Source organism: Podarcis pityusensis (genome assembly GCF_964106645.2).
Source record: "Podarcis pityusensis genome assembly, chromosome: 1".
NCBI lineage: Eukaryota > Metazoa > Chordata > Lepidosauria > Squamata > Lacertidae > Podarcis > Podarcis pityusensis.
The window spans coordinates 31,049,582-31,076,597 of NC_138028.1; the positions used below are offsets into that span (position 1 = coordinate 31,049,582).

Sequence of the window (27,016 nt, forward strand, 5' to 3'; positions counted from 1 at the left end):
TATTAAGATAACTGGCCTGTAATTTCCCGGACTCCCCCTGGATTCCTTTTTAAAAATTGGTGTTATATTGGCCACTTTCCAGTCCTCAGGTACTCACCTATCTTGCCTCATTCCTGTCTAGTTTCCCCCCTTCAGTCTATTTCCAAGTACAGTGGTACCCCCTTCAGTCTATTTCCAAGTACAGTGGTACCTCAGGTTAAGAACTTAATTCGTTCTGGAGGTCCGTTGTTAACCTGAAACTGTTCTTAACCTGAGGTACCACTTTAGCTAATGGGGCCTCCTGCTGCCACTGTGCGATTTCTGTACTCATCCTGAAGTAATGTTCTTAACCCGAGGTACTACTTCTGGGTTAGCGGAGTCTGAAACCTGAAGCATTTGTAACCCGAGGTACCACTGTATATATACCACACTGAATGTCACCAATGGTCCCCTGGCAAACATGACAGAAAATATTCCATGTGCACAACCCATCTTTGGACCTTCTAGTGAGAAGAGTTCAGGAAGTTAACACAGGCAGCTGTTCCTATGTCATAAACTTGATTGGTTTGTGTACTTGAGGCTTGAAACCCTCAACAAAAAAGCAAGCTCTGTATCTCTCTGGTGCCTCCTCAGGGCACATTTTAAACATCTATTGTTTGGGCCAGTTTTCAGTAGCTAGGCCTAGACAAGCATGGGGAATTTTGCTTTATTTTAGAAGAGCACTTTCTGTGTGGGTGTAAATATGCAAAGGACAGATTATATTTGAGATGCATTTATCTCCATTCACCAGGGAAGTGTGCAGCTAGGCTCCATCAACAGACACTGCAGGCCCAGTGTTTACATTTTTATTCAGGATCAGGATATAGGTATCATGATTAAAAATGCAGCCTCAGCAAAAATTATTTGTTAAAATGAATTTCTTATTTGAGAAAAAAAATTAGACAAAACACATAAATAACCATTTCAGAACATTTGAGGGCCAATCCTCTTCCTAATAAATTGTGCATTGGATTGCACCTTAACATTTCAAAAATATAAAACATATATACATTTTTAAAATGACATAGAGAGACTTAACGAAAAAAGACAGTGGAAATCAGGAATCTATTTATACAGAATGGGAAACAAATGCACATATAGGTTAGTTAATCCCTTCGTTCTGTAGCTTTTAGCCTGAATATAATCCCCTTTCCCAAATCGCCTTTCAAATGAAGCAAGACACACCCCAGTCATATGCATATTCCATAAGCCATCTTGCTGAAAATTGCATAAATATTCTGTATTTCTACGGGTGTGTGATCTGCAGCCTTCGTTTGTTTGCACGATGGTCAAAGAGCATGCTCCCTATCCTAGGAGCAGAATAAGGCTGCAGCGTGAGAGGAAAAGGCCAGTTAGGCAGTGGGAAATTGAAAGAGATAGGCACTCATTTAGGGCCAGGATCAGAAAATCATGCAAATACTTGTTAAGATCAGAACTTGAGCAGATGCTTAACAGATAATGCTTGGGGGGGGGGGATATCTTGCGGCTGAATGTTACAAATTGTGGAATGGGGTCATATCAGTCCCCTTCAAACCCACCTCCACTGCCATCTTGCCCTTGCCAGCAATCATTGGCGGCTGGGCCATTGGAGCTAATGGGCTACTGCCCCACCAACCTCTGCCCTCAGCCCCACCTCCCTGCCTTTTAACTTAAAACCAATCCATGGGGTGGCCCTGGCTGCTAGCCTCCTCTGTCTCTAAGAAGATGGGGAGAAAACTAGAGTTGGCTCTGTCATTGGCTCTGGTTCCATGTAATGTGGAGCTATCTCCCATCATACCAGCCCCAATGGGCACCTACAATAGTACAGTAATGGGGCCAGACTACGCCAAAGTTCAACAAGGAAGTACTATTTAAAAAATAAAAATATATACTTGACTGTATTCCCCTCATTTTCAGTATCATTCTAAATGATAAGGGGAGTGGTTGAGAGTATCTTTGGCATCCATTTCTGAAGGGATGGGGCTCTCCAGATGTTGGACGTCAACTCCCATCAGCTCCAGACCAATGGTCAGGGATGATGGGAGTTGTGATCCAACAACATCTGGAGGGTCAGAGGTTCCCTTTTCCTGCCTTACTGAGTGTTGTTTTTAGCTCCCACATCTTTAGCTCATTCTCTGCTGACACAGGAAGCTCTCCTTCCCAGTTCAGGTTTTGGTTTATGCAAACATGACAGAAACACGGCAATTTTATGGGCATCGTTCTGTTTGGTTTAAAAGAGTAGGAAGGATCCATCAATTACCCAACATTTCACCAGCAGGCGAAACTTTACTGAAAGGCAACATCAATGAAAGGGTGGGAAATTGGAGGGCAAACAAACTATTCCTTTGGAAAGAAAAGTCCGTGATTGCAGTGGCTGCATTTATACCGACTGACAAAGAAAAATTACCATTTGCCCAAGGTCAAACCAATTGGGAATAGTCAGGAGTTTCAATGCGTGAACAACAGGCTGGGAGTGGGACAAAAGCTCTCTTCCATAAAATATCACCAAAAGCAAAATTTTACCGACTTTTTCTTCTCCAGTGTTGTTATTATTAAATGCATTTTTGTTTTGTCTGGATGACAAAAAGCTTAAGTGGTGGTGGTGGAGTGAGATGAAACGTCCTGAAGAAATAAAAAGATATAAAGAATGTATGAAGATCCTATTTATTATTGGGGAAAGTGCTTATGGGAGACGAGGGAGAATATTAAAATAGGCAGTAAGCGCTAGGAATAATTCATTCGTACACATTTGAATTGTAGTAAATTCCATTGAACACAAATTTCCCTCCAAGTACACATGCATAGAATTGGACCATAAATCATCAAGAGACATAGCAGAGTATTTCCAGTGTATTTGACAGATGCACACATAGGTTTTGTAACTGAAATGCTAGGTTATATATCTTGACGACTAAATATTGTGTGTATATTCTTAAGCCTTTGTTCCGCTCATTCTGCTCCTCTCCAGGTATTGGTTATATTACTTGTTATGTCATTGCTTTCAGCTAGTTTGCAAATCCTTTGACCGAATGATGTACCTACCTATGGCAGCATTGTCCTCCCACCCAGTTTTGTTTCCCCAGTGGTACTGCGGTTATTACGATTCAGCTCCACCCATTCCAACCACGATAAATGCAGGATTCCAAATGGCGATTAGTGTTCTAAAACCCCTGGAATCCAATTGCACTATAAACAATGTCTAGACAATGTCAGCATTCTGACCAAGAAAGATTTCCACCACCACTGGAAAAATTATGACAGCAAGTCAGATGGGAATTAGGATGAGCATCACATGTGATTGAATCGGCTTCATTCATAGATAGTGATGATGGCTAATGAAGACTTAAAATGCTAGCAGCCTTACCTCCTTTATCAGTTTATTGTAAATATATAATAAATACAACTTCTTTCTTTAAATCATTTAATATGCATCCTTTCCGGACAAAGTCATCTGAAGGTGGTTTACAAAAGAAGATTATTTCATGTGCATTGCACGATAATTTATCTTCATGTGCCTTTCATTTTTATTTATTTATTTAAAAGCATTTAGAGGCCGTTTAATATTTGAAACATCTCTAAGCAGTGTATATTGGAGGAACATTAGGCTTCCAAATCATTTGCAGAACAGTCCACTTGCAGTGCTTCCAAGCCAGACTTCAGGTGATCTTCCTTCTTTCTATCCATTCAACTGTGTCAATCCATCAAATATAATTTCCCCCAAAATTTCTCCCCACCCCCAGAAAACCCACGAGGGTGGGGATGTTCCTTTCCCATGGCTTCAAAATTTCCAGAAATTTTACAACTCTAATGTGCTGTCCACAAAAGTGGGTGTGGTTACTTAATATGACTTTGAAGTCTCTCCCTTTGATTAGGTTATCCATGCCTTTTCCTCCTGGCACATGCCTCAGGTGAATGAAGAAGGTATGCAATCTTGGTATGCATCCACCTACAACATCCTTGAGCAGATGCACATATACCTCTGCTTGCCAGGACTTCCTACATCTGTTTTCATCTGTCTTTAAATGGACACACTGCGGGCAATGCAGAATCAATCTGCAATGAGTTTTTACTTTCAGAAAGAAGCCAGTGTCTCCAGGAGTGACTACATAGAAAAAAAGCAAGTATTCAGTCTCCATTGATTCTATAATAAAATGTGCATGCATGCCCATAATTTGCTGTCTGTTGCCCTATCATTTAAAACCAGCCAAATCTATTTGTTTCCATTGTCCTTGCCTTTAACAGCTGTGCTTTTAACAGCAATCCCACGAGAAACACATTTTCACCCTCACTACATAGGGAATGCTGCCTCAGTTGAATGTGTTAAAATGGGGATAGGGAGAGAAAATAATCTAAGCCACCTTGACCTCCTTGGAGGAAAAGTGGGCTTAAAAGAAAATAGATTAATAACAACAACAACAATAACAACAACAATTAGTCCAATGAATTAAGAGGCTTTCTGTTGAAAGCCAGCCAGTGTATCAGCACTATAGATCACCCCAAATGTTCTCACAGTGGCTAAACCCACAAGCAGGGTCTGTGCACAAGATCACCCTCCCCTTCACCCCACAGTGAAAAACGCACAAACCCATAGGTAACGCCAGAGTAATCTAAAGAACAACAACCCCAGTGTATATCAGAGATGTCTTATATACAAGATCCATGCCAGGTGGGGTGTTGCAGACAAAGGTCTGGACAAGGTTACTCCTAATTCCCCCAGTCCAGCTGCTACTGCAAACAGCGTGAAGTTCCATAAACAATAAAGGGTTAAAAACAAGTTTTTTTGGGGGGGGGGGGAGTAAGAAGTCCCTTCACCCCACAGAGCCTGTTCCCGCGGAAGGAAGCAGCCTCCCCGTCCCCCCGGTGCTCCCCTTCCACCACCCCGTCGGGGCCGCCGGAATCACGCCCCCTTCCCTCTCCCGCCCTTTTTCGCTCCCGGTCGGAACTCCCCGCCCATAGCGACGAAGGGAAAACAACATCACAACACTCGGGCAGCGGCGGCGAAGGAGGCCAGCAGGCGGGAATTCTTCCGAGAAATCAGAGGAAAAGCAGGCAGGGAGGGAGCAGGCCGGGAAGCGGGGAAGAGGGCCGGCTGGCTGGCTAGCGCGCTTGGTAGAGCTAGAGCATGAGGCTCTTAATCCCTGGGTCGTGAGTTCGAGTCCTGCATTGTAGGGGGTGGGCTGGATGACCCTCGGGGTCCCTTCCATCTTTAGAATTCTATAATTGTAGCTGGCTGGGAAATGGAGCGCGGAAGCCGAGCGGGGGCCTCGAAACCCCCCGAGGGGGGGTGGAGGAAGGGAGGAAGCGGCGGCCGTAATAATATCTCCTCCGCCCTTCCAGATATGGGGTGGGGTGGGAACCCTAGTTATTCGGGGATTTAGGACGGGGAAGCTTTCTTCTTGGCAACAAAAGCTGCAGCTGCCTGGCAGCGACCCCATGATGGGTGCAGGCTTTTCCCACGTGGCGGAGGCGCTGCTCAAGTCAAGGCGCAGCCCCTTTTGTTTGGGTGACGAAAGGTGGCAGCCCGCAAGGTTGCATAAGCTGGGGCGGAGGAAGCCGCCGAGTTCTTGGAGAAGGAAGGGTTCACGAGGCGGTGCTTGCCGTGTTGATCTCTCTCAGGGCAGGATACAAAGCAGGTAAAGAAAAGACAGTGCTCGTTTATCTCAGTGCACTGAGACCTCCTGTGCAGCTGGCACCGGCTGGTTGGTTTTCTATTGAAACACTGAAAAAGGCACAGTTTTGGACTGAAAGAGAGTGTGCTGAACCTTGCTTGCTGCTTAGGGATTCATTTTTCAAATATGACTTTTTCAAATATGCATATGATTCTCCCTCTTCCCATTTTATCCTCACAACAACCCTGTGAGGTAGGTGAGGCTGAGAGGCAATGACTGGCCCAGGGCTACCCAGGGAGATTTCGTGGCTGAGTGGGAACTAGCACTCTGGTCTCCTTTGTTTTTGTCCAATGCTCTTACCACTACACCACACTATACTGGCGCACAGGGCATGCGCTGAATCAGCTCCAAATGAACACTCTGAAATAACAACGTTTTGGCATCTTCCAAGACCAACATCCATAAAGAGATGCCTCAGGTGAACTCTTACTACACACAAAGTTACCTCTTAATCAGTTTGTTTTGAAGGTGCCACAGGACTCTTGTTTATTTACAGCAACAGGCTACTCTGGAAGCTGAAACGTCTCCTTAAGTTGTGGAACTTTTTATATTTCACTCAAGTCTTCATCAGGGAGTTCAGTGCAGAGCTCAGTGGAAGCCAAAAGTTGACATATGTCTACTGTAGCCTCCGTAAGCCCAATACAAGATATCAGCAACATACTTTGAATTTTCAGTTTTACATTTCCATATTGGCTACATAATTGCTGGGTTGTAGAAGAGTATACTGGTTTGTTTTCTGCCATTAAGGAACTCTCAAATAAAGCTATTTTAAGGCAGGGCAAATGGCTACTGGAAAGCCAGGGAGAGATGGGGGGAGTGAGTGAGCAGGGTGATTTTATTTTATTTAAAATATATTTATATGCCAGCCTTAATCAAAACTACTGCCTCCCATGTTGTTTTTGCTGCATTAGCAGCACTGAAGTGACTTCCCCGGGGCACGTGCCCGGGCAGCGTGTATGGAGGCCCTGGGCTGCCCAGATAACAAGACGCCCCTCTCAGCTCCGCTGATGTAGTCCAAAGGAAAACACAGTGATACGTTTGGCACCAGCTTGGCTGCAGGAATTGCCGAAAGGAGGCGTACAAGGCCCTATCTGACCATCTTAGGGACTCTGTTCCAGATTTGTATAGGGTTTACTTCTTAGACTTATCTTCTTCTGAAGATATCCCACAAGGTTTAGGATCAAGAGTTTTCCTTCTCCTAGATGGGCTACCTTTCCAGGTTGACAAGCTCCATCTGCTCCTCACTTCCTTCTACACCAGGTGCAGAAACCGCCTTCTTGACTGTTGGACCCACTTGAACTTGGGTGATATTCAACCGAGTGTTAAGAATAATACCCCTGAGGAAAAGCTCCCCAAGGAAGCTCTGTGCTAGTGAGTGAAGGGTTAACTATACCTCAGTTTTTTAAAAATAATAATAAAACAACACCAGAGAGATCCTTGGCTGAATACACACAGTGTTTATGGTCCAGGGATATCCTGTTGAGACTCCCTGGAAGTGAAGGGTTAACACTGCACAGGGGAATAAGCGGCAATAGGTGCGGTTTTCTTCTCAGCCCTCAATAAAGAGACATTTTCTCTCAACCAGTCTGGACAGGTGAGAAATCGGAAAGGGCTGGAGCCTGTGCTTCCGAATGACACAAAGCAGGGCTGTTAGCGCAGGCTTCTGTGCTTGTAAGCAAACTCCAATCAAGCTTACTTAACTCCCTGCGGTCTGATGTCAGGGTCCCCTGGTATCTTTTAAGAAGTACACTCGTGTAAAGTCCCAGGCCTCCAGGACAATAACTGTTATTCAAAGCGATTCATTGGAAAATGCTAACTTCAGCGTATATGTGGGGGAAGGGATCAGTGTGAGGGAGGGTAACCAGCACTGCACAAGTGTTCACCTACAATGCTGCCCCCCACCCTACAAAAAAAATAAAATACAAGACAGTTTTCTTGATTGTAAAACTTCCTGTCCCTTACTACACATTTGAGCCACATGGTCCTAAGTTACTCTAGGCCACCTGCCCACAACTCTCCTGATATGAAAGAATAGATTTGGTGGTGGAGCTCGGAGGGAGGAAGAACCCATCTGTTCCTCCGTCCTGATCCTGCAATGAAATCATAGACCACATTTGGGATACTACACCCATTATTTCCAAGGGAACAGCTTATAAAGTCATAAATAACACAGGACTAATGGGTCATTGCAGGCCGAAGCCTGTGAGGGGGGGAACTTCTCTCTGCAGCTAACTATCACAGCAAAAGGGAAAGGGATCATAAGTTGGTTTCACACAGCTTTTATCTTCTAGAAAACACAGGATTATAACTTTTTAAAGGTGCAGTACATGTCATGGCTTCGCTCTGTTTTTTTGCAGGCATAAGACATGATTAAGAAATCTAGTTATTTAGCTATATGAACACACTGAATTTGATGCCCCTAGGGCTGCTTCACGTGTTACGAAACTCGTAGCCGTTTGCAAGTTACAAGCTGTGTGATCCCTGAATGTGGGTTGCAGCATGATGATCATATATGATGTAGATTTGACACACAACATAAAGTTGTCACACGTTACACCAGGGATGGGGAACTTGGGGCCCTCCAGATGTTGTTTGATTCCAACAACATCTGCCCCAGCCAACAATGCCAGTTTGTCAGGGTTGAAGGTTCATGTGCTTCAGCAACATCCAGAGCAGTGCCTCCCAAACTGTTCAGCTGTTATTGGACTACAACTCCCATCATCCCTAGCTACCAAGACTAGTGGTCAGGTATGATGGGAATCCTGGGCATAGCCAGGATTTTGGGGGGGGGGCAGGACTTTTGTTAGGGAGGGGCAGAACCAATGTGATTGGCCAGTTAGTTATTTCTGTTTTTCTTGATCTGGAGGGGGCAGCTGCCCTCGTTGGCTACGCCCATGATGGGACTTGTAGTCCAAAAACATTTGGAAAGCCACGTTTGGAAACTGATCCAGAAGGTCCCACATTCCCTGTCCCTGTGAGAAACCCTAAATGTAAGAATTGTACAGAGGCATGCAAAGTGAAAAAGAATATCGGTCTTGTGATATGTGTCTTACGGGAATCTATGAGAAGATAATTAGGGGAGCATGTGACTAGCTCAGGTGAGAGAGAAAAAATTGGGTGGGGTTGGAATTTTCTGTCTTGCAAATTAAAATGAAGAGGACAGAAGCCAAGGAGGTGAGAGGGAAGTGAGATGGAAAATGAGGACAAAAGCAGGAAGAGGTATCCTAAGCCTGAAATGACTGGAATTTTGTGCAGTCCCCGAAAATGAAGTTCCCTGGTGAGTTATCACTTGTGGAAGGTGATGGGCAGGCATTCAGCAGGTTTTGCACATAAGTTATAGTCTGAGACCTTGGCTAAGATATTGACTATACTTTGAAGCCTTCTGTATAAAACAGAAGTGGGAATAATATTCCCTCTCTTCTTCAAAGAAGAAGTGCTGTCAATTATCTGTGGTGTGGAGAAATCTGTGTGAGAAAATACACAGGAAGGGAAGGGCAGGTAGAGGAGATAAATCCAAAATCAAAGGTTGTCAACAAGTACTCAACAAAACTGTACTGTGTGCTTATACCTTCAAATGCCCTTCAGTCAAATACCCAGGATGGCTTTCAAATTTCAAAACAATAAACAAGATAAGCATGCACATTTTCCTTCATTTACCAGGTTCTACACTTTTTAAGACATGAAAGCAGTGGATTTGAAAATTACAGTTCACCAGAGGGGAGGGGATGATTCTCTTCTTGCCCTCCCCTGTGGACACCTGTGTGTGCAAACAGTTGTATAAAATATTGTCTTTTTATGGCTGTATAATGGATACCTTCAGATTCCACATTTGATTGACCTTCCTCTGCCATGAATGCTCTGTTGGTTGTAGGACTGGGAAGAGGACTGAAGGGGCAGGATACTCCTTATTCTTCTTTGGCGATCACTCGTAGCCGAGTAAGATTGTCTTCCATAAACACGGTTTTAACAATGAGTCCGTAGGTGACTGTGGAGGCCAATTCTGGATCCACACATCCTTCCACTGTGGGGACATTGGTTTCTGGGCAGGAGTTGATCACGGTGTGGATTTGCCAAGCGTGCCTTCCTCTTAGCATGTTTCTCCCTTGCGTCCTGAGTTCGAGTGTCTTCAAAGTCCATGACACCTTTGGTAAAGGCTGTTCTCCAACTGGAGCGCTCGCAGGCCAGTGTTTCCCAGTTGTCAGTGTTTGTACTACTTTTTTTTAGATTTGCCTTGAAACGGTCTTTAAACCTCTCTTGTTGACCACCAGCATTACGCTTTCCATTTTTAAGTTCGGAATAGAGTAGTTGTTTTGGAAGACGATCATCAGGCATCCGCACAACATGATCAGTCCAATGAAGTTGATGTTGAAGAATCATTGCTTCAGCACTGGTGATCTTTGCTTCTTCCAGTACACTGATATTAGTTCGCCTGTCTTCCCAAGTGATGGGTAAAATTTTTAGAGACACCGTTGATGGAATCTTTCGAGGAGTTGGAGATGGCATTTATAAGGGGTCCATGTTTCACAAGCATATAGTAAGGTTGGTAGTACAATAGCTTTGCAAACCAGCATTTTGGCTTCCCTGCTAATGTCCCGGTCCTCAAACACTCTGCCCTTCAATCGGGAGAAAGCCACACTTGCAGAGCTCAGGCGATGCTGGATTTCAGCATCAGTGTTGGCCCTTGGGGAGAGATAACTGCCTAGGTAGGAAAAGTGATCAACATTTTCCAACGTTACACCACTGAGTTGGATTTGTGGTGCTGCAGAGGGGTTATTTTGTACTTGTTGATGCAGCACTTTGGTTTTTTGGATGTTGAGTGATAGGCCAAGTTTTTCGTAAGCTTCTGCAAAGATATTTAGGATGGTTTGGAGGTTGTCATCAGCGTACCGAAGCTCTATGACGGAAGTTACTGTAATCTTACTCTTTGCTTTCAGCCTGCTCAGATTGAAGAGCTTTCCATCTGTTCGATATATGATTTCTACTCTGGTGGGGAGTTCCCTTCGACAAAGTGTAGGATCATGGCAATGAAAATAATTAATAGAGTTGGGGCAATAACATAACCCTGTTTAACACCTGATCCCACTGTGAATGGTTCACTTTGAGAGCCAGCGAGTGGATCAAGAGAGGTCTTCGGTGCACAAGATCCAAAGCTTTCTCCTCCTATAACAGCCCCCCCAAGGGAGAAAAACTATGTTGGCCCTGTGTAGCCAATGTAGTTGTTTTCATTTCCATAGAAAACAGTGAGAGGGAATTAAGGCAATCAGTTCCCAGTGGGAGGGAATTAAGCAGACAATTAAGAATGCATCTTTCCATAATAGATGATTTCTGAGTCACTTTTTATGTGATTTTCAATCATTGTATGGTTTCAAGTATAATTGTTGTAAACCTCTCTGATATGTAATGGCATATAAATATTTTAAAATAAATAAAAATGCTTTTTAAAAACTGAATTACAGAAGAAGAAGAAGAAGAAGAAGAAGAAGAAGAAGAAGAAGAAGGAAGAAAGAAAGAAAGAAAGAAAGAAAGAAAGAAAGAAAGGGGCTTATCAGCAAGAATCCATCAGGACTTAGGAAGTGGTGGTTCTGCCATGGACTCCCCCCTCCCGCCAAAATAATTTGCATTTGCCCTTTACCAATATGTATAATTTAAGGGGAAATGAAATATACACATCTTGGGACAAGCCAGACCTGTACTAAAGGGATGGATTCCACTTGAACCAGAATGGAATCAGATTGTTAGGACTTAAAATCATGGTATGGACAGTTCAGTCCACCCGCTCCCCCCTCCCCAAACCAATTGTCAGATTATTCCGTTTGGCTAATCATGACCAGGGCCAACAGAGCAGAACACTCCCCTTCTCTATCCTGTTTGTTCTGTCTGTTCTTGGCTAGGCTTCACTACTGAAAGCTAAAGTGCTGAATGGCAAAGTGAGAAAGAAGAGTTGTGGTGATTTTTAAAATGGCAAACAGAGCATGCTGCATGTGTATTTGCAGAGTTCCCATTGCTGGCACTGTGCCAGTATGTCTTGAGGTACTTTGAAAGATTAAATCCAGTGGGCAAATGCTTAATTCTGCCCATTCAACCAGAAAGGCTCCCCCCCCCCCCGCTTACTCGCATTTTTGTGTTGAAGAGTTAATGAAAAGAGAGCAAAAAGCTGCTGTTTATTTTGTCCCCACGAGAGCTATGAGGGGAGTTCTCCATGATGGACAGTGCAACCACTGTGGCTTTGAAGCAGTGAGGGAGGTGAACCGGGAGCTGAGAGGTGAAGGTCCCTGTATAACAGCTTTCCGTTTGTTTACCAAAAAAATATTATTCCATCATAAAAATTCCCAAAATAGTTCCCGTCTTGACAGACTGACTGGCAGCTGTCCAGCTCTGCAGGACCTTTCTAAATTAAAGGAAGCAGAAGAGCTAATCTGGTACCAAGAGCCCAGAACCTGCACATTTTGAAGACTGTTATTGGACTGGTTGCTGGGAAGTTTGGAGAAGGGACATTAGCATTTGACCTGGGATTGGCAGGATTATCAGGCTGAATTTCTCACTCAGTGTCGAACAGGCCTGACCGCTTTCATAGCCACCGGTGACTGCTGTTTGGGCTCCCATTTTCCCATTCTGTGCTTAGCAAAAGACATGTCTCTTCTAATTGGTCCCTACATTGGGACTTTTGGACAGGAGGAGCGTTTATGGGACCAGGAGGACTGCTGTATTAATGGTTGTTGGTGGTTGTTAAACTTTATTAATGGTCAGAGGCTAAGCGGGCCAGATGCGCCTTTTGCTAGAGTGCTTGCTGGATAATCAGTCCCAATAGCCCAGAAATGGCTGCATCTTCCTTGAAAGGTCTGAAGGGACTCAGAGGCAGGCGTGTTCCACAGCCCACTAAGGATGACATTTGTGAGATCAGCGTGTGAGAGAGAAATGGTAGAAGCAACTTGGAATGAGAGGGTAGAAAAGTCGGAGGAAAATCTGGAACCTGTAAGATATCAGCATCTAAGGATGTCTTCTTTGGTGATCATTCATAGCCAAGTAAGATTGTCTTCCATAAACACGGTTTTAGCAATGAGTCCGTAGGTGACTGTGGAGGCCAATTCTGGATCCACAAGTCCTTCCACAGTGGGGACATTGGTTTCCGGGCAGGAGTTGATCACGGTGTGGATTTGCCAAGCATGCCTTCCTCTTAGCATGTTTCTCCCTTGAGTCCTGAGTTCAGGTGTCTTCAAAGCCCATGACACCTTTGGTAAAGGCTGTTCTCCAACTGGAGTGCTCGCAGGCCAGTGTTTCCCAGTTGTCAGTGTTTATACTACATTTTTAAAGATTTGCCTTGAGACAGTCTTTAAACTTCAATTGACATTAGAGAAGTGTGGCCTGAGGCAGCATGGGGTGGAGCAGCTCTCCCAAAATTGGCATCACTGCAGCTTACCCAGACAGCACTGGGGTTCAGCAGAGAGGACGCAACCCCAGGGTTTTGTGGGCCCAGCAAGAGAGCTACATTGGCTCTGCTGGGGCACCCGCATAACCCCGGCTATTCCACCATCCTGCCCCAGCCCCATTCAGGTAAGCTGCAGTGATGTCAGGAAGGTGGCTCTACAGTTCTGTGCCACTGCACAGCGGTAAAAAAAGGTAAAGGACCCCGGGACAGTATCTGCAGAAGTGTTCATCTGAAGGAGTATCTCCGCTCTCTTCAGCCTGGACACTGAGGTCCAGCTTCACTGTGAGAAGTGAAGTTACAGGGAACCAGGCAGAGGGCCTTCTGGGCAGTGGTGCCTGCTCTGTGGAACGCCCTTCCATTAGACGTCAAGGAGAAAAAGAACTTCACAACTTTTAGAAGACATTTGAAGGCAGTCCTGAATCGGGAAGTTTTTAAAGTTTGACATGTTATTATGTTTTTATCTGTGCTGGAAGCCACCCAAATGTCTGGTTGTCCATTGTGCTGCCAAGCTTTGCAAATGAACCTGTCCTGTCTACATTGCTCTCCACAGGCTTTGAGTCACCAGCTCGCTCTCCTTAGTCAGGCAAGCACTGAACTGAGCAGAAACACTCAGTTCATTCAAATCATCCCCTCATTCATGTTTTTTTTCCCTTTTGTAACTTCCCATTAGATGAATGGGAGGGGGGATGAAGGAAACCCATCATCATCAATGTCCCAGTGACTTCCAGAGTGCAGCATTAGTCAAATATACTTCTGCTTGCAGCTACAGAAAAAGAATAACAGACACAATGCTTCACTGGAAAAATACTTTACTAAAGCACGCATTTCAAGTACAATGCCCTTCATACATAAAGAGAAATGTAGAATCACCCAGGAAAGCCACAGTGTCAAGACAGTGTCAATGCTACAAAGGGGTAAAAGCATTCAAGGGCATCTTGAAGGTGTGCAAAAATAATAGTGGGTGTTGCAGGAATTGTGGGAGGTGGCTCTGTCAGTCCAAGGAACCTGGGGACCCCTGCTCACTGGAGATCCTTTCCACTACTATACAGCATGCATAGTGCAGGGCAGCTACCTAGACCTTTATCTCCTGAGCCAGAAGATGGTGGTTGGCCAGCCTTTGAGTTAAAAGGGTCTGGCAGGCCAGGTCAGCATGCAGAATTCCTCTCAGGCAGCCTTGCCCAGGGAAATGGCTCAAGGCTGAAGTACGGTACTTAGATACTTTAAGAAGCTGAAGACAGAGACAGCAAAACTCTTTTAAGCTGCCTTTGAATAGGAATAAGTAGCCACAAATATAATTTTAAACCTCAGACAGAAGGACAAGGCCCCGCACTTGTCAATAAGCACCAAGTTCCTGTTTCAGCTGTGAGCAATACGTGAATTCATTCTTCAGCCGTCTCTTTGGGGAGAGGGAAGGAAGGTGGTTTTTAGGTTTCACTTCCTAGTCTACTGTATCAGAGTGACACACACTTTTTTCTATTCCAGAGCTCATTTTCCAGCCATGAAAAGGGAAGGATTTCACCATGGTCTCCACTCATCCCCCAAACCGTGCCTCACAAATTCTGCCATTGTTCTATATCTAGAAGAACTGTTTCTTTAAATGTTCCATTGAGGTGAAGCATATCTACCCATTTAGTTTTCTTAATCACGCTTTATTCTTTTTTACACAGTAGCCATTGCAGTCTGAATTGTGACCTCTTGAATGTTGTTGGACTCCCACAACTCCCTTCAGTAAAAACCACCACCACCACTATTATTATTATTATTATTATTATTGATTGAATTTATATACCTCCCTATACCCAGAGGTCTCAGAGCAGTTCGCAGAAAAGATCAACATAAAAACCACAATATATATAATCAACATAAAAACGACAACCCAATAACAGCCCCCCCAAAAAAGAGCCACATTTTAAAAGGGTATAGGATGTCAATCAGATCAATCAAAGGCCTGGTTAAAAAGGAACATTTTTGCCTGGCGCCTAAAGGTGTATAATGAAGGCACCAGGTGAACTTCCCTAGGGAGAGCATTCCACAAACGGGGGCCACTGCAGAGAAGGCCCGTTCTCGTGTTGCCAGTAGTCCATTTGCAGAAAGGAAACTCAGGATCCAAGGCTATGTGGCTGTTTTACCTTTATTCTAAATGAATGTGTTCACAAGATGAGACAGTTAGTCTGCCTTCCTCCCCTCCCCTCCGATCCTGTGACAGACCATTCCAAAATGGCAATGGGGCGGGGGGGGGGGGTTAGCAGGCTGACTATCCTCACTTCCCATTTCCTTAAAGGCTTATTGTGAAGCAGTGGAACATGATTACATTGTCCTGCTCTGATGCACTTGTGAGTATGGAATTGCAGACCACCTAAAAGGTCTATCTTTAGTTACTGAACAGTGGTTGGCTGAGATGGGATGACTGAGGCCAAGCAAATGAGTAAGTATCAGGGCCCATGATAAGTAGTTCCGTTAGATGGAAATAAGGGGAAATCACTTTTTAAATTTTTTTTAAAAAGTTCAGTGGTAAGCACATTTTTAGCTCAATATTTTCCCCCTTCAAGCGTATATATCTGTTCTCAAATTGTAATAAAAATTATCATAACTTTTAATTTCATGTTTAATATCTTTTTGGGGGGCCAAGGGTAATTTATTTTGGGGTACTTGTGATCTAAAATTTAGTCCTCAGTAGAAGGCATCATTTTAATGATGCCACTGAAATTTGTTGCCTGCTTAGCTGTTAATTAACCAGTCCAAAGTCTTTCCTCCTAAGACCGCATTACCGGAACTGTAAATTAAAGACAAAGGCCTGAGATTTCAAAATGCTCTAGCAAGCAAAGTCTCGGGGAGCAATCCTGACTTCCACCTGGGGAGCAACTGGGCAAACAGAATGGGGAGCCATTGCTGCATCCAAGCACTGCTGACCAGGGAAGAAATTGGGTGGCATAATTTTTTCTTGATTTGTGCAGGGCCAGCTCCAAGCTAGTGCAGCAGAAAGGCCTGGATTGGGCCCTGGTTTAGGAATACCACCACAGGTAGCCTGTCAACAGTTTGTGCCATTGGTGGCTGGAGTTTGGCTGGGCTACATGGAGGTAAACACCTGCTGCGTCCTAATCTTCCCCCAACAGCACAAACGGGGGACTAGGATTGCTCAAGAATCCATATTCGTGACTTTTTGCTTCAGGTGTGAAATTCAGTGGAGCTTTAAGACTGCCTACACCTAAGGAAAAAATAAAGAACATCACACAGATTGCTCAGGTGGTTAATTGACTTGTATTTGGAACTGACTTATTTTTGTACGGTTCACATGCTGCTTGATCCATGATCCTGATCTAGATGCACAAACAGGTTCTGGTTTTAGAGATGGAGGAAGGCTTAAATTTGAGCCAGGGCTCTGCCCAGATGCAATGCCAGAATTCATAGGAGGCAATAAATGATGATGGTAACAGTAAGAGAGTAGCTTTGAAAAGATGCAAACAAGCTCTCTTTCACCAATAAGCAACCACAGTAGACCCCACACAACTGAGATGAGCAGTGAACATAATTCTACCTGACAAACTGCATTACTTTCAGGGCCAGAATTATTGGAAAAGTGCAGCGTTGAATTCCACCCATTTTGTTTCGAACCACTGTTGTTAACCTGGTCTATGAAAATACACTTTATTTGGGGCTGGTTCTCACAATCCTTTAGAATGTGGGCTGGCTCAACTCACATTACAGCACTGACTATGGTGATTCAGTCCATTCTTTCTTGTCCATATGACCATAAAATAATAGGCAGGTGATCACCTTGAGAGCAGAGAGGCAGAACAAAGAAAAGAGAGTGAATAATTGCCCTTCTGGTTGCTGTGCCTTGAAATAGTTCTTCAGTTTGAATCATGAGATGGATGAAAGCCATGCTAATCTTCTTGCTTTGCAGAACTTGGAAAGAACTTTTGAATATTTCCTTTCCCATTTTCTGTCTCTTAGCAATTCTGTAGGGTGATATCATCGGGCCCAGGCTCAGACATTACAGCACCAGGTTTTGGCTGCTGCAGATAGCACCAGCGACATCCTGTGCTCTCTAGTCCTCCTCCCCGAAACACTCAAGTGGTGTAAAGAAACTCCCACAGTCGGACTCACGAAACCACCATTTAATGTCTAAGAAACCATGAACCCATCATGACCTCAGCCCTGGATGGAGTACCCACACCAGCAGAGCTGCCTTCAAAAATAGTTCTCTTAAAATAGTATTGGACTTCTCTGATGGTTTAACGCCATTTCTCCCTCTCTTCTGGTGGTTAGTTTCTAAAAAGAGAAGTACCAGGGTCCTCGCCTACATAGAAACCATGTCCTTTGAAGTCTCTTCCCATTATGCTGGAGGAGCGTGTGTGTTTCTCTATGCAAAGCCAAAGCAACAAGCTTTAAAAAGGGTTATTACACAGCCCTCATGGAGTCTCGTCACTCAAAACAGTTTCTAGGGCTGAGCTCTGCCTGAAGGTCCATTCTTCTCTCTTTTTGTTTCCTGAGACAAAAGGGTCAGGTAGTCAAGTCATTAAGTGACCAAAAGTCAAAAGAAACACTTGGTTTCTGTAAAAATACTAAAGCAGAAAAATAGATGCTTGGCGTTTACTAAGTGGGCACTTTGGTGTTTGGCATTGTTCTGCAATGCTCACCAATGCAAGTCTGAAAATCAAACTCCATCGAAAAACAACTTGTTACCTAACTAAGAGATGGAAGGTATTTTAAGGAAAAGAACGTGGACCCTGACCTTGGAGGAAGCAAGGAGCATTTTCAGTGCCCCCTCTGTTTATTCAACTTCTGATTTGTGCAACTGCAGAGACATAAAAAGGCCTGCCACAATCACACACATCGCGGAAGCTACAAGGACACTGGAGACAGGAGTCACTGCTTCATACAGATATCTTTTCAGCACCTGCTAAAGATGTTCTTCTTTCGACAAGCCTTATCAATGGAAGTAATGATCCCAGTTGGTATCTGTGTTGAACAGATTTTATGTTTGTGCTGTTTCCATTGCGCCAGAAGCAGTTTAGTCATGCTGGCCACATGACTCAGAAAGCTGTCTGTGGATATGAAGTGAGATGAGCGCCGCAACCCCACAGTCGCCTTTGACTGGACTTAACCGTCCTGGAGTCCTTTACCTTTGTGCCTGTTGTTGTAAACTTTTTTTATTATTATTAGTATGGTGTTGCTGTTTATTTACACATGAAGTTATTTTAGCTATACAGGCGACTCTCAACTTATACTGGGATTAAGTTCTGGGAATAGTGCCTAAAGCCAAAATAGCTGAAACGCATTGGGTTCAATGGTGGGTGGGATTGCCAAAGTTCTTTTTCCTGGATGCCCACCCTCTTTCTGCCACCCGAATGTGCAAGATTTAAACGTGTGCAAGTTGTGAGTTGCCTGTATATGGAACAGTTTCATATATGTTTTTATTATACTGTAAATCACTTTGAAATGTCCCATAGGAAACAATTCATAGATGAAATTAATAATAATAATAATAATAATAATAATAATAATAATAATGTCTCTCCAAGAGGATCCACATGCTCCTAAAGCAATCCAGTAAGGGCTACTGGTGTTTGAGTGAGCTGACAGCCATCTCACACCCCTTACACGGCGATTGTGTTTGCTGTGGCTACCCTACTCAACACAACCTGCACCAGCAGCACAATATTCTGCCCCCACATTATGGAGGGGAAGGTATACCATCCAGTACCATCCGGAAATCTCCCCCAGTATTTATCAAGGTTGTGCTTCAGGCAGCTGATTGTCTACAAAGAAACGGTGAATGATTTAGCACACGTGTGTGTGTGTGTGTGTGTGTGTGTGTGTGTGTGTGTGTTTGATCGTCTTGCAACAATCTTGGTTACAGAGCTGAAGATATTTTAGCTGTTTGCACCATTGCTGGTGGAAGATCAAATGTAAGCAACAATGAACAATCTAGGGATTCAGCAATTGGCAGGACAGACTTATCTTGAATTCTCTTCACAGTGTTGCCAAAGTATAGAGTGTATGAAATGCTCAGTGTTCTTCACCAGATCTTTCTAGAAATGACAGCCCCAAAGCTAATGGGGATGCACAATACTTCTAAAAACTTGAATCGCACCAGTCTCATTTTCAAGTGGCAAGAGTCCCAAGCTGGATGATGTCTGCTAGCAACAGCCTTTCCTACCAAGATATAAGAGTTTCCAAGACAGTCGCTCAAAATCAACATACAGACTCTATGCCATGACTCACAGCTTTTGTTCTTTTGAAAAATTAGGACCAGGTCATGTGAAATGGCTGTGTAGGGTTCAAGTTAAAGGGTCAGGATAAAATTAGATATTTAGAAGTAAGTGCTCTTGTTTTGTAACAACAGCATTCCACATGTCAAAAGCTAAAAGATCTTGCTTATCCCCAATTAGCTTTCCCTTCCTATTGTTTATTTCCTTTCTCAACTTCATTCACTTGGGATACTCATAGACTAATTAATCTCCTTTTTGTTTATACTTTTTGGAGTCTTTTCTGGACCTGACACATTGGCACAATGTTACAGAGTTTGCTTGTTATGTCAAGGTGTCTGGATTAACCCAGCCCAGAATTTGTTTCCAATGAATGTATTAATAGGGGTGCAGTGACTTTAAATGGTTTGACATTTGAAATGATGTGGGTTGGGTTGGGGGTGTTATTCTGTTTTGCTAGTTTTTGAGCAGATACAGCCATCTGCAGCCCACATTTAAACTGAAGCTTGATTTACACTTTTATACTGAAGTGGGAAAGTCCTCAGGAGGTGACTTTACCACCTCATTTTCACACAGGGAGCTAGCTGTGTCCTGGTTCTTGTATTACAGCAGCAACATGATGATGTATTGAACATGATGCCTTGTGGGTGCAGATTGTGACTTCCATGCCTAGTTCATTCCACTTCAATTACACGTGTGCAATCTCCGGAAAAGATTAAACACCGAAATATGTATCCAGTGCTTCCATATATGCAACAAATGCCAAGGATACATAGGGAATGTTGGGCTGATACTTTCCCCCTAGATACATGTATCCAAAAGTGATTAATAAAAGTACTGGAAATGATATAAATAAAACTCCTATAATAGATGTTCATTAAGGTTTGTTAAGTACTGTAGTATTCTTGTATAACTTGGACATAGTCAGAGAACTGCTGGTGTCCTTGGCTAATAATTTAAAACCTAATAAAAATTAATGTTAATTAGGCAAACCCGACCAAGCCCTATGGTTCACCTAATATGGCTGCCACAACCCTGGGGCCTACATGGTGTAAGATTTATGGGCAATTAAGTCAAAAGCACAATAATAGTGATGGAGGAGGGAGCTGAGAGCAACAGCAACAACATCCACTTGCACAGAGCCCTTGGAAACTATCTTGTCACCTGCCAATCATGCTGATGGTGACTGATGTCACCCCCACATTAGTCATGCACGGAAGACACCAATCAGCAGGTAGTGATGGCAGAAACCATTTCACACCTTCCCACACAATGGGGTTCATACAACTGGACACAATACATTTGCATTGGTGTCTGTGCAATGGGAACAAGCGTTTTGCAATGCAGAAGAAGATATATTGATGAGCACTGCAAGATCAAAGTTCCTGGAAGTTTCCATTTACTCCAATGCAGTGAAGGGGGTGTCTGTTAAGTTTTGATAGCTATGTTGCTGGCATAATACTGTACTGCAGTGGTTGGGGAGATGGAACTATTTTAGTACTTTGGCTTACTCCATATACACCCACTTGACTGCTTTGATCAGAGGAACTAGCACTGTCAAAGGTGCCCCATAATATCCATTCTGCATTTGTAAGAACAAGATCTTGAAGTGTGGCAGCACCTACGCTTCGGAACTCCCTGCCTTTTGATATCAGACAGGCACCTTCACTGTACTTTTTTTTTTTTTTGTGCCTGCTAAAAACTTATTTCTTTAGACAAGCCTACCCAGATATTTAGGAAGCTGGAGCATGTTTTAATCTGTTTTTAGTTCATTGTTAGTTCATTGTTATCTTGTTGTTGTTGTTTAGTCATTTAGTCGTGTCCGACTCTTCGTGACCCCATGGACCAGAGCACGCCAGGCATTGTTATCTTAGCCTTTGCTAATTCTTCTTATTGGTATTTTTATGGTTTTAGCTTTTTGTAAACAGCTTTGAGGTTGCTTACAATCAAGCTGTATATAAATCTTATGAAATAAATAAAGTAGCATAGAATCTGGATGGAGCTAGCCACTTCTCTGATCTTCTTCCAACTCTTCAGCCATTCCTCCCATGCCCATCCAGGAGGACTACGGTTCCCATCAGGCCTGACCACTGGTCATGTTGGCTGTGGCTGATGGGAATTGTAGTCCAGACATGTGGAGGGCCAGAAGTTCCCCATCCCTGCTTTAAAGAATAAGAAAGATTTTCCTAGGTTCCTAACTCTTCCTGAGCTATTTTAACTGGCTTGTTTTATTTTATCCAAGTGCTGTTTTATAAACCTGCTTTTATCTTGGTTTATTTTTCAAAATTTGTTTCCTTACATTGATGTTCCAGCTTTTTATCATCACAGAACCCATGGTGGTGTACATGCAATTCCCAAGTAGTCAAATGGCAGAGTCATGAGCGTAGCCAGGATTTACTGGGGGAGGGGGCAGACTTTATGTTAGGAGGGGCAGAATGGAGTTATCTGCAATGCAATTGGTCAGTTAAGTATTTTTATTTATTTACTTGATGGGGAGGGGAAGCTGCTTCCCCTGCCCATGGGCAGAGTGGAAATTTGAACCCTGGTTACCCAGATCTTAGTCCAACCACCTGGACTATTAATATCACCTTTTAAAAGCACAATACAATAAAATCCTAGATTATGCTTTGAAAGCACAGGAGGCCACCATCTTGGTGAAATAAGCTGGTTTGGGTCTGGCTAGTGCATGGATTGCTGACTACCTGGGAATTGCATGTACACACCATGGGTTCTGTGATAAGATAACATGTTGTGTTATGCTAAGTATTACCAAGAAGAGCAAAGGAAGTAGCAACAGAGCCATATTTCTTGTGACACTTCCTCAATTTCATGGTTTGGGAGATTGACCGTATGGCTCCAATATGGAGTCTGGGCTAACTTCAGCATGATATTATTACCCATGCATACAAGGCACCAACTGAGAATTAGCAATGGTCAAATGTAATGTAACATGTATTGTTTACATTAGGTTTTAATATGCTGCCTTGGGGGTCCTTGCCAGAAAAAAAGACCACGGCACTTTCCCCCCGGCCAGGGTAGACTACTATGACACAGCAGATAGGAGAGAATCAACAATTGCCACAATCTCCAGAGCTCTCTGCAGACATGGGCTCAAATTCCCTGGGAGCTCAAACACAGCCACCTTTTCTCCCAGGAGGCTAGAAAGGGAAGGAGAAATGTCACTGCAGTCACTTTATGCAGGTAACTTTCTAATTCAATGGGCAGGAGGAATGCATGGAGAACCGATGGACTTTCTGAGGAGAAGGCTCAGTTGTGGGAACTAAGCTGCCATATAGGCCCCTCATAAGAACAAAATACAACCTTGTGGCACCTTAATGACTAACCATCTTCCGAACTTTGTTGTGCTATTTTAAACACCTGCAGTGGGAGAGGAAACCATTGTTTTGTTTCAGCCATGGAGAAACAGAAACAAACATATTTCTGGTTTAGCAATTTCATGTTGGATTTTGTCTTTGAAAAAACAAAAAAGAGCCTTGAGGCTTATCAGATGTATTGTGGCATAAGCTTTCATAGACTACACCAGACACACAATGAAGTGTTATATTAAGTTCTGGTAGCAATCATATATACGTGGTGGATATAAAGGGAAACTTTACAGTCGGGACTAATGGAATGCTCTCTATGTGGTGCTTCCCTTCTGCTTGGTTTGGAGACTGCAGTCAGTGCAGACCCTGTCGGCATATAACACCCAAGCTCAGAGATCTGCACTGGTTGATGATTTATTAGCAGGTCAGATTCAAAGTGCTCCTATTAGTATATAAAGCCCTCAACAGCTTGGGGCCAGTTTACCTGAAGGATCACCTCGCCCCATATATGCCCACCTGACCACTTAGATCTGCAGAACTGGCATGTTTACAGGTGCCACATATGAATGTCCATTCTGCATTTGCAAGAAATCGGTCCTTTAATTGTGGCAGCATCTATACTTTGGTACTCCCTGCCCATTGATATTAGGCAGGCACCTTCACTGTATTATTTTCTGCCCCTGCTTAAAAAAAAAGCTTCTTTATTTCAGCAATCCTACCCTGGCATGTAACTTTATTATGTTGTCTTGATGCATGATTTAAATGAGTGAAAGTGTCTTATAATTACTGGTTTTATTTTATATTTTAAATGCAATTTGTTTTTAATGTTTGTTTTTATTGGTATTTTTGATGGCTTTATTATTTAAACTGTGTAGAGGTCTTTTGCTTTAGTAAGCAGCATATAAATTTTTGTTAAATACATAGTAATAACAACCAGTGATCCCAAATGGTCATGAAATGCAGGAGAAGTTGCTTGCAATAATTCTATATAAAGCTTAACTGTATTCAGGATCAGCAAAGTGGTTATTTAGAAGAGTTTGGATTGGATTTGATATCCCGCTTTATCACTACCCGAAGGAGTCTCAAAGTGGCTAACATTCTCCTTTCCCTTCCTCACCCACAACAGACACTCTGTGAGGTGCGTGGGGCTAAGAGACTTCAGAGAAGTGTGACTGGCCCAAGGTCACCCAGCAGCTGCATGTGGAGGAGCAGAGACGCGAACCCGATTCCCCAGATTACAAGACTACTGCTCTCAACTACTACACCACACTGGCTCTCCTTATTTAGAACAGCAGTACTTGCGGATAGCACAATCATCCTAGTAAGAACCACGAATGTCCTTCACTCCCCTTTTCCCTTGCCTTCCCCGAAACAACCCTGCTTCGCCTGCTACAAGGATGATGTAGAAAACATTCCACACTATTGTTGCAAAAAGTTAAATTTGCTAGTATGGTAGGACATCTAAAATAGGGATGGGGGACCCTCTAGTCGTCCGGATGCTGTTCAGCTCCAACTCCACACATCCCGTACCCTTGGCTATGCTGCCAGGGCTGATGGGAGTTGGACAGCCCCAGACCCTCATAGCCATGACCTAAAATGTAGGCTGATAAGGCAGAAAGACTGGAGATCAAACTGAACATGAGCCAATAATATGGTGGTGCTATTATACAAAAAGCAAACCCCAAACCCACAACCACTTTAGGCTGTATGAACAAAAACCTTGTATCCATTATTTTCAACGTAAGGGTCTCATTCATGTTCAGCTTGCAGGCCATATTTCATGAAGACAGTCCGTAAACAAGAAAGATTTACCGTACATCCATTTTCTTCCTGAGGGCAAAGTCCTTTGAGGCGTTGGGAATATGTTTAGCCTAGGCCCTAAAGAAAATATGATCAAGGAGGTAGATTTTCAAACATTTAAAGATGTATGAGGAAGCAGAACTGATTTGATTTGATTAACTTCAGTAGTAGCTTTAAGAATGATGTGAGACTTAAGATAAATTAAGATGCAGTCAAATTATAACAGTTTGTATCGGCAACAAGTTTGTATACCTGAATTAAGGAGTAGACGGGAAGTCATTTGTGTCTTTGAGTCAGTTTGTATTAAGTCTATTTGTTTTTTGTATGGTATAGGTGTAATGACCGTTTTTCCTTTTTCTTTGTGTATTACAAAAAAACCATTTTATTTTTTTAAAGGAGGCAGAACTGAAGATAAGGCAAGAAACAAGATGAGATAACTATAACAACAGCTCCGCAGTGGAAGAAACTTCCTAAAGTTGCTGTGGAATTTCTTGCTGTTTCTTAAGGGAAAGTTGGTGCTTCAGAAGCTGTCTCCAACCATCCTGGCTTCCCAGCACGGATGGTAAAATTGGACTTCATAAATGCTCTCCAGAGCACTTTGAGGGGGTGTGGGGTTGGCAACCTTGAATGGCGAGTGTCCTCATCCTTTGCCATGCATTGGACCCTCTGCCATGATGATCCCTGGATCTTGGAACCAGCTGTTGCCAGATGGCTACGTGATCTAATAAATACATCAGATCATTTGCTTGGCGGCCAATTCTGAATCAGGCGTGCTGATTCAAGCGTTATGCCAATCTCCATGTTAATCTACTCCTTGCTTGCTAGTGTAAACCACAGGTATGGGGGCAGGGTTGGTAGAGGTGATACAAGGGAAAACAGCAGCTAAGATATGCAAGACCCTAGGCTATCTGTAGGCGCATCGAATTTCCAGTACCACCCTCCACAGGCTACATTTAGCAAATGTTTCTCAGCTTTTATACAGGAACTTGGCAGGGATCCCTGCTGTCAAAAGTTTATCTTCAACCCACTGCACCATCTACTGGCCAATGTTAACCACTGCATGCTTTTGCAGACTACTGTACTCCTTTACTAGGAAGTCAGTATTCGAAGAATCGGAGGGTCTGAGAATAATAAGAATTGGAAGGGACCTCAAGGGTCTTCTAGTCTGACCCCCTTCGATGCAGGATTCAAGAAAGTACACCAGCATATAATGGGAATTGATAGCAAAACTTTTACCATTCTAATCAGCATAACACAGAACTGGTTCGGTGTGTAAAAAGGACTACAAGCAGAACTCTTTCCCCTGCACATTTTCATTTGACACCTGTCGGTATATATCTAAAGAAAGCTTGCAGGACAGAAGACCCATCAGCCAATCACAAGTCCTGCCCAGCCTATTTGCGGCCCTCTGGAGGAATTCCAAATATCCTCTGGGTTGTATCCACAGTAGAATCAAGTCTCTTCTTCTGTTAGCACAAGGATTTACCCTTACACAATGGAACTTCCCCTTCTCCTCCCACTGCACCCCCCCAATATGTTCTGAGGGTTCCCCCAAATCCTTCAGAGCAGATTTGTGGAGGGCTCGGAGGCACATGAGAAGGATAAGCCACACTGCACAAGCAAAAATCCCTGTAAAACAAAGGCATTGGATTCCGCCCATTGTTTGTGATTTTCCTTACATCTTTGCGAGAACATCCAAGGCTTGCCTCAGCCTGCCCAAAGCAGAAATGGGGAGAATGCTTGCATCGCTCACTACATTTGAGCTGGCTCAAGACGTTTCCTGACCGAGATGGAACAGTAAACACACACCACCAACAAATAAGGATGCATACTATGGCTGGCTGCATTGTTTTGACACCTAAGGCAGAAAATCCCACCAGCACCCCTCTCTAGAGTAAGACTGCAGTAATAATCAGTACATGGAATGAACTTGTTTGCCTTAACGAAGTCCCCTGAATTATTTAAAAAATCTCTGAGCCATACCTGAAAGTGGTTCCATAATTGCTGAGTAAAGTGTACATGAATCAAGTCTATTCTGGGATAGAATGTTGTATCATTTCTAGTTCATTTTCATGTTCATTCTCTTGTTTCTCCTTAGACTCTTTGGGCTTTTAAGGTTACAAAATGTAATGGTTGCGGGAAGTAAATTAAACCATTTGCATTCCGCTGTGTACATGTTTTGATGTTTTCCTAGCCTTCATAATTATATTTTACACTTTAGCACAGCATTTTGCAACATTCTAAAAGCTGAAAGGGAAAAAATGCAAAGGATCATCTGGATGAACTTGAATTGAACTGCGAACTGCATGTGAACTTTTTGGGAAAGGGATAATGTGAACTGAAATTAGCTGTAAAGAGGAAATTCGAACAGATTGCTTCGTGCTAGTAAATTTGCGGAGTCCCAAACAATTTCCTGCTCTCAACTTGGGAAGATTCAAGTCACTATGACCAGAGTAAGTTGTGGGTGGGGAAACACTTGCAGTAGCATAACTTCTGGTGTCATGTTCCATTTCCAATCAATGTGAAGCAATCTTTCCAGAGGGGTAACTTGCCCTCATCAGACTCTGTTGTCAATGTGAAGCAGTA

General features: G+C 43.3%; 1 long non-coding RNA gene across 1 annotated transcript; it reads left to right on the forward strand.

The window, feature by feature from the left end:
* Positions 1-4,921: 4,921 nt before the first annotated feature.
* On the forward strand, positions 4,922-26,605 carry LOC308462690. Its single transcript, XR_013979257.1, has 2 exons — positions 4,922-5,630; positions 24,827-26,605. It is a non-coding gene; the product is annotated as an uncharacterized lncRNA (long non-coding RNA).
* Positions 26,606-27,016: the final 411 nt, after the last annotated feature.